Below are 6,952 nucleotides of genomic sequence, written 5' to 3' on the forward strand. Positions count from 1 at the left end.
TGTATTTGCACATGGGATCTGCTGATTTTTACCTACTTCACCATTATGCCCTCACTGATGGGGAATCTTGGAGGAATCCATAGATTAATGTTCTCCTGCATATTTTAAGATATGGCATTATTTTTCTTGTGTTCCAGATTCTCATTGCGAAGAATACTCTGGACAAAAGATCCACCACAATTCTCTTCATCACTCCCCTGTCCCTTCTTGGGACCAACGACTGCTCAGATTATATAGTTTCTAACTTTGCATATCCTATTTTTTAAAGAATTTATTTATTTATTTATTTATTTATTTATTTATTTATTTATTTCACACACACACACACACACACACACACACACAGAGGCAGAGACCAGGGCAGAGGGAGAAGCAGGCTCCATGCAGGGAGTCAGATGTGGGACTTGATCCCGGACCCCGGGATCACACTCTATTCCAAAGGCAGGCACTAAACCACTGTGCCACCAGGGGTCCTCCATGCACAACCTATTAAAACCAGGTTTAAGGGATCCCTGGGTGGCGCAGCGGTTTAGCGCCTGCCTTTGGCCCAGGGCGCGATCCTGGAGACCCGGGATCGAATCCCACATCAGGCTCCCGGTGCATGGAGCCTGCTTCTCCCTCTGCCTATGTCTCTGCCTCTCTCTCTCTCTCTGTGTGACTATCATAAATAAATGAAAAAAAATTAAAAAAAATAAAACCAGGTTTAAGGTTTCAATATCTGGGGATCTCTGGGTGGTGCAGCGGTTTGGCGTCTGCCTTTGGCCCGGGGCATGGTCCTGGATATCCGGGATCGAGTCCCACATCGGGGTCCTGGTGCATGGAGCCTGCTTCTCCCTCTGCCTGTGTCTCTGCCTCTCTCTCTCTCTCACTGTGTGTCTATCATAAATAAATAAAAAGTTAAAAAATTTTTTAAAAAAGGTTTCAATATCTGGACTCACGCAAGTTTCTTGTGAATGAAAATATCTCCCTTTGGAGATATTGGTCTCCCAGTGCAGAAAATCTCTTTCTTTGGGGAAGCAGGATGGTCTCCTCATTTGCTGGATTGAAATGACCAGAAACCAGTAGTACAGGATGTGCGGCCCAGGAGAACTGTGTGGCTCTCTGCCCACCTGCATATCCCCTGGTATAGTGTGGGCCTCACTTTTACTGCCCTGGGCTCATAAATCATGAAGATACTCATTTTCTGCCTTTCTTGTGAGGTGAGAGTTTTGCTCAGCTACTGATATTCTGAGTGCTGGGCAGTGACTTCTCTGAGCAGATCTAAATAGACCCCGCATAAGGAAGACACACAAATGACTATTACATAAGAATTATGTCCTTTGGGGATTACAAACAGAAACAGTGAGGTAACGCTGGACTCCCAGTAGCATGGCTACAATTCAAGAGAGTGACAACATCAGTGGGTGCCCAGGATGTGGGAGAGCAGGAACCCTCATTCATTCCTGGGGGGAATGCCAAATGCCCCTGCCAGTTTGGAAGGTGCCTGGACAGGTTCTTACAGAGCTAAATAAACTTTTATATGATAAAAAAGAGAAATCATGTCAGTAGGTATTTCTCTAAATGGGTTATTATATCCACACAGGAGTATGAACACATTTATTGTTTATTTATTTATGATTACCAGGATATGAAGATAAAACACTTACATGCTTTAAAAGGGTAATGGAGGGATCCCTGGGTGGCGCAGCGGTTTGGCGCCTGCCTTTGGCCCAGGGCGCGATCCTGGAGACCCAGGATCGAATCCCACGTCGGGCTCCCGGTGCATGGAGCCTGCTTCTGTCTCTGCCTCTCTCTCTCTCTGTGTGTGTGACTATCATAAATAAATAAAAATTAAAAAAATAAAAATAAATAAAAAATAAATAAATAAAAGGGTAATGGATAGGACAGTCTGGGTTGTTCAGTGGTTTATTTATTTTTTGTTTATTTATTTATTTTAAAAGATTTTATCTATTCATGAAGAAACAGAGAGAGAGACAGAGAGAGAGAGAGGCAAAGACACAGGCAGAGGGAGAGGCAGGCTCCATGCAGTGAGCCCGACCTGGGATACGATCTCAGGTCTCCAGTGCCGCCTTCAGCCTGAGGCGTGATCCTGGAGGCCTGGAATCTAGTCCCACGTCAGTTTCCCAGCATGGAGCCTGCGTGTCCCTCTGCCTGTGTCTCTCTCTGCCTCTCTCTGTGTCTCTCATGAATAAATAAATAAAAATATTTAAAAAAAATAAAAGATGAATAGAAAATGAAAATCTGGTGGGTTATTACATCAAGTATGATTCAGCAGTAAAGAGACAGAAGCTATTAGATCACAGAAAACCATGGAGGAAACCTCCATGGTTATTTTCTCTTTTTTAATATTTCTTCCTTCCTTTATTTTTCTTTTTTTAAATAATAAATTCATTTTTATTGGTGTTCAATTTGCCAATATACAGAATAACATCCAGTGCTCATCCCATCAAGTGCCCTCCTCAGTGCCCATCACTCTTTCACCCCTACCCCCCGCCCTCCTCCCATTCCACCACCCCTAGTTCATTTCCCAGAGTTAGGAGTCTTTATGTTCTGTCTCCCTTTCTGATATTTCCTACCCATTTCTTCTCCCTTCCCTTCTATTCCCCTTCACTATTATTTATATTCCCCAAATGAATGAGACCATATAATGTTTTTCTATTTAAGCAGTGTGAGCACCAGGAGGGGTAGAGGGAGACACACACACACACACACACACACACACACACACACAGAGGGAGAACCACTGGCCAACTCTGGGTGTGACTGGATCTCAGGACCCTGAGATCATGACTTGAGTGGAAATCAAGAGGTGGACACTTCCCTGAGCCAGCCAGGAGACCCCTGCATATTTCTGGGTGGAAGAAGCCAATCTGAAGAGGCAGAAACAGTGAGCAGGGGGGAGCTGGGGGACAGGAACCCTGGGCACCAGCTCCAGCCCTGTGTGCAGGTGTCTCTGGCCTCCCCCAGAGGGCGCGTATGCTCCTCGAGTCCTCCCCTGGGAGCTCCTGTCTCCTGCTTCCAGAAGGGGCTCTGCTGTCTCCCTGGGTTGAAGCCCTCCCCACTTGTACATTCTCTTTTGCTCAGCTGGAGCCCAGGCCCAGCTCCATGAGAGGATGCATGGTCTCCAGGGGGCAGGATTGCAGGGAGACCCCTCACCCTGAGGATGAGGGAGACACAAGGGAAGGGGCTGTGGGCTCAGGCCTCTCTATAGGGCTCAGCAGGAGACTGGGGCATCTATACCACAGCCTGTGCTCCTCTGCTCCTCACCCTCCTCACTCTCCACACAGGGGAATTCCAAGTATTCCAGGGGGGCCAATCACCCTGAGGGCTATCTCCACTGGGTCAAATAACTCATTCTACAGTACGCGGAGGCTTTTATTTAAATCCTGCTTATGGGGGACTGCTGCGTGGCTCAGTGGTTGAGCGTCTGCCTTTGGCTCAGTGCATGATCCCGGGACCTGAGATCAAGGCCCGCATGGGGCTCCTTGCAGGGAGTCTGCTTCTCCCTCTGCCTGTGTCTCAGCCTCTCTCTCTTTGTGTTGCTCATGAATAAATAAATAAAATATTTTTTAAATAAATAAACCCTGCTAACCCACTCAGTGAATGGAGGCCCAAGGAGAAAAAATGGACTCATTGATGTCACTCCACAAGCCCTGGAATTCTGACTCCATAAGCTGTTAACAGGTCTTTCTTCAAATGAGTTCTCAAGGCCTACAGTAAATCCTCTCCCAGGAAAAGGGCTTTGGGACACTTGCCATTTGAATCAGCTTCATTGGGAACCATCCCTCAGGAGAAGTCATGAAAGGGACTGGAATGAATTGCCTGAATTTTGCTCTCTCACACACACACACACACACACAGCTCTCTCTTCTCTGCGGGTAAACTGTGCTGCACTTAGCACTTTCTGAGCTTCTCATCCCTCCAGAAGTCAGGGTCCACCTGTGCTCACCCAGCTGTCCTCAGTGTCACAGTCTCCAGGAATCAGAATCCCTATCAGAGGAGACCCCCAGGACATCGAGTGTGACTGGGGTCCTGTCACCAGGGTGGCCAGACGGGCCCTAACACCTGCTGTCTTGGGACAAGGCTGATGCTCTGGATTCCCAGGGGGAGTCTCTGTCCCCATGGACAGCTCAGCAACCGATCATCTCTGGGCTCCAGTCAGTGCCTGAGGCTGGTCAGTACATTGACTGTGGGACCCCAGCCTCCGGGGGTCCGGAATTCTGCTCCACCAGAATTCAAGGGCGCTGGGGATGTGGGACACACCCTCCCTGTGCTCTCAGGGCTGGGTTGTCACTCCTTCAGTCACCCCAGGAACACCACTATCCAAGCTGGACCTTTCTAAATCTTCTGTCCCAAATTAGGACCAAAGGGTCTGTGACCTCAGGGACAGGTCCCCTCATCTCCATTCTCCACCACTCACAGGGGACCTTTGACAGAAACTCTGGGTCCAGGTGGCTTTTGCCAATAGAACCTCATTGTCCTACTCATGGGTGACTGAATGAGCAAATGCTCTGTCCTGAACGTGCTTGACACAGGCTCCAGCTGTGCCCACCCCAGATACGGGTGGGACCCTGAATTGCTCATCCTGGAAGCTCGTCTGTCTTTGGGAATCCAGCACGCAGATGGCTGTGAAGTTCATACAACAGGGTCCTCATGGGAGCTCATGGGCATCACTTCAGGCTTTCCCACCTGCACAATCAGACCCATGATAAAATCTTAGGAAAAAAAGATAAGACAAATGATTTTATAAAATGTTTATAGGGATGCCTGGATGGCTCAACAGTTGAGCTCTACTTTTGACTCAGAGCCTGACCCTGGAGTTCAGGGAATGAGGTCCATATGGAGCTCCCTGAGGGGAGCCTGTTTCTCTTTCTGCCCATGTCTCTGCCTCTCTCTTTCTCTGTTTCTCTCATGAAGAAATAACTAAACTCTTTTAAAAATGTTTATAGACGTGTATCCAAATGAAAACCAAAGTCTTTAATTTTTCTTTGTTCTGTGCTGAAGATTTTAAACACAATTTCCATGCACAGTCTCCCTGCAATAGGCACAGATCTGGAAACAATATAGTAGTGATTCCACCTGCATCTTTGCAGTGACACATCAGTCAGTGTTATTGAGAAGTCAGTGTTATTGAGAAGAGTTTCTAAGAAAAGAACATTCATCCAATTTATGTGCACAGTTGGTCTAGAGGGTGACCAATACGCAATCTCTTCCTCTGGATGCTTGGCAGAAATTCTCCAGCTGTCACATCTTCCTGCTAAAACACCCTGGCATGTCTGCCCCTTGTGCTCTGAGGTCAGTGGCACACACATCCCCACGTGGCAGGGCTCCTGTATATCTGTGTCCGTGTGCTGGGAAGACAGATCCTAGGAGGGAGTCACTGCCCACAGGATGGGGAGAACTAATGTTTAAAACAGGTGAAAATAGTGAGAAATGACAATGATGTTCAGTGTGTAACCTTTCCAGGAGTGCACACGAAGGCTTCTATCCACAACCTGGAGAGTCTTTCTCACTCCGTGGGTCTTCGGTATTTCAGGAAACTCAGAGATGGGGAGGGCTGGAAGCAGGGGGGATCATATAGGAGGAAAATATCAACATCTTGAGCAGAAGAGGCCATGTGTACACGGGGACCCATCACTCCTCTGGATGTGACAGTGATGTCAGAGGAGTTGGTGTAGAGACACAACCTCAGTCCCAAATGGCCCATGAATAGCCAAGGGAGCCATGGACAGTTTCACATCAAGTAATTAGAGTGAAGCCTAAAATCTACACTGTGTGATGGGAGGCCACGTGATGAGACACACGTCATGTATGGTTTTGTGTTTCTGGATGTCAAATGAAACTTGAGGCTTATTCTGAGGGGTCAGACTTCATCAGAGCTGGGAACACCACCTGACACTGCCTGTGCGCTTGGTTCAGGGCACACAGCTGGGACCTTACCAACCCTGGTCCTACACAGTCCCTCCCCAGCCCATCTTGCTGACATCCTCTGACAGAGAGACCTGACCCTTGGCCAGGGAGGGTCAGAGAGCTGGGGTCTCATTTGCATGGATGGCCCCTCCCTCCCAGAGAGGATGAAGAGGGGAAGAGAGAGATGGTGGGAGGTCTGATCAGCTGTGGGACCACAGAAGTCAGAATCAAGGATGACCTCCACCATGGCCTGGTTCCCTCTCCTCCTGACCCTCCTTGCTCACTACACAGGTGACTGGATATGGGGATGGGGATGGGGCCCTGGGAGGACATGTGGGGTCCTGCATCCTCCTCTTGAATCCAGCATCACCCTCTCTGTGTCTCTCCCTTGCAGGGTCCTGGGCCCAGTCTGTGCTGACTCAGCCGGCCTCAGTGTCTGGGTCCCTGGGCCAGAGGATCACCATCTCCTGCACTGGAAGCAGCTCCAACATTGGAGGTAATAATGTGGGTTGGTACCAGCAGCTCCCAGGAAGAGGCCCCAGAACTGTCATCTATAGTACAAATAGTCGACCCTCGGGGGTGCCCGATCGATTCTCTGGCTCCAAGTCTGGCAGCACAGCCACCCTGACCATCTCTGGGCTCCAGGCTGAGGATGAGGCTGATTATTACTGCTCAACGTGGGATGATAGTCTCAGTGCTCCCACGGTGCTCCAGGCCTGTGGGGAAGTGAGACAAAAACCCACTTACTCATCTGCAAAGTGAGTGAGAACTCCAGCAACTGCCTGCTTAGGCTCCCCCTGGGTTTCTGCTTATTTTATTTTATGCCTGATGCCCTGGGCCCAGATACATCCTGGGACCCACCTGGGAATGTCGGCTCCTTTGTCTTCTGTTTCCTCAGAGTCACTCAGAGTAGCCCCATTTATACAAAATGAGTCTCAAATGAAAGAAAAAGTTTTGTCCTTGTGAGCTGGGACAGTTTTTTCTAGGCTAGTGAACATTCACTTATTATCTTCTGATTTTTCAGTAAATGAAATACTCGTAG

General features: G+C 48.5%; 1 long non-coding RNA gene across 1 annotated transcript; it reads left to right on the forward strand.

The window, feature by feature from the left end:
- Positions 1 to 5,853: 5,853 nt before the first annotated feature.
- Positions 5,854 to 6,362, forward strand: LOC140619073 (uncharacterized). Its single transcript, XR_012018993.1, has 2 exons — positions 5,854 to 6,201; positions 6,305 to 6,362. It is a non-coding gene; the product is annotated as an uncharacterized lncRNA (long non-coding RNA).
- Positions 6,363 to 6,952: the final 590 nt, after the last annotated feature.

This window comes from Canis lupus, chromosome 27 (genome assembly GCF_048164855.1).
Source record: "Canis lupus baileyi chromosome 27, mCanLup2.hap1, whole genome shotgun sequence".
Taxonomy (NCBI): Eukaryota; Metazoa; Chordata; class Mammalia; order Carnivora; family Canidae; genus Canis; species Canis lupus.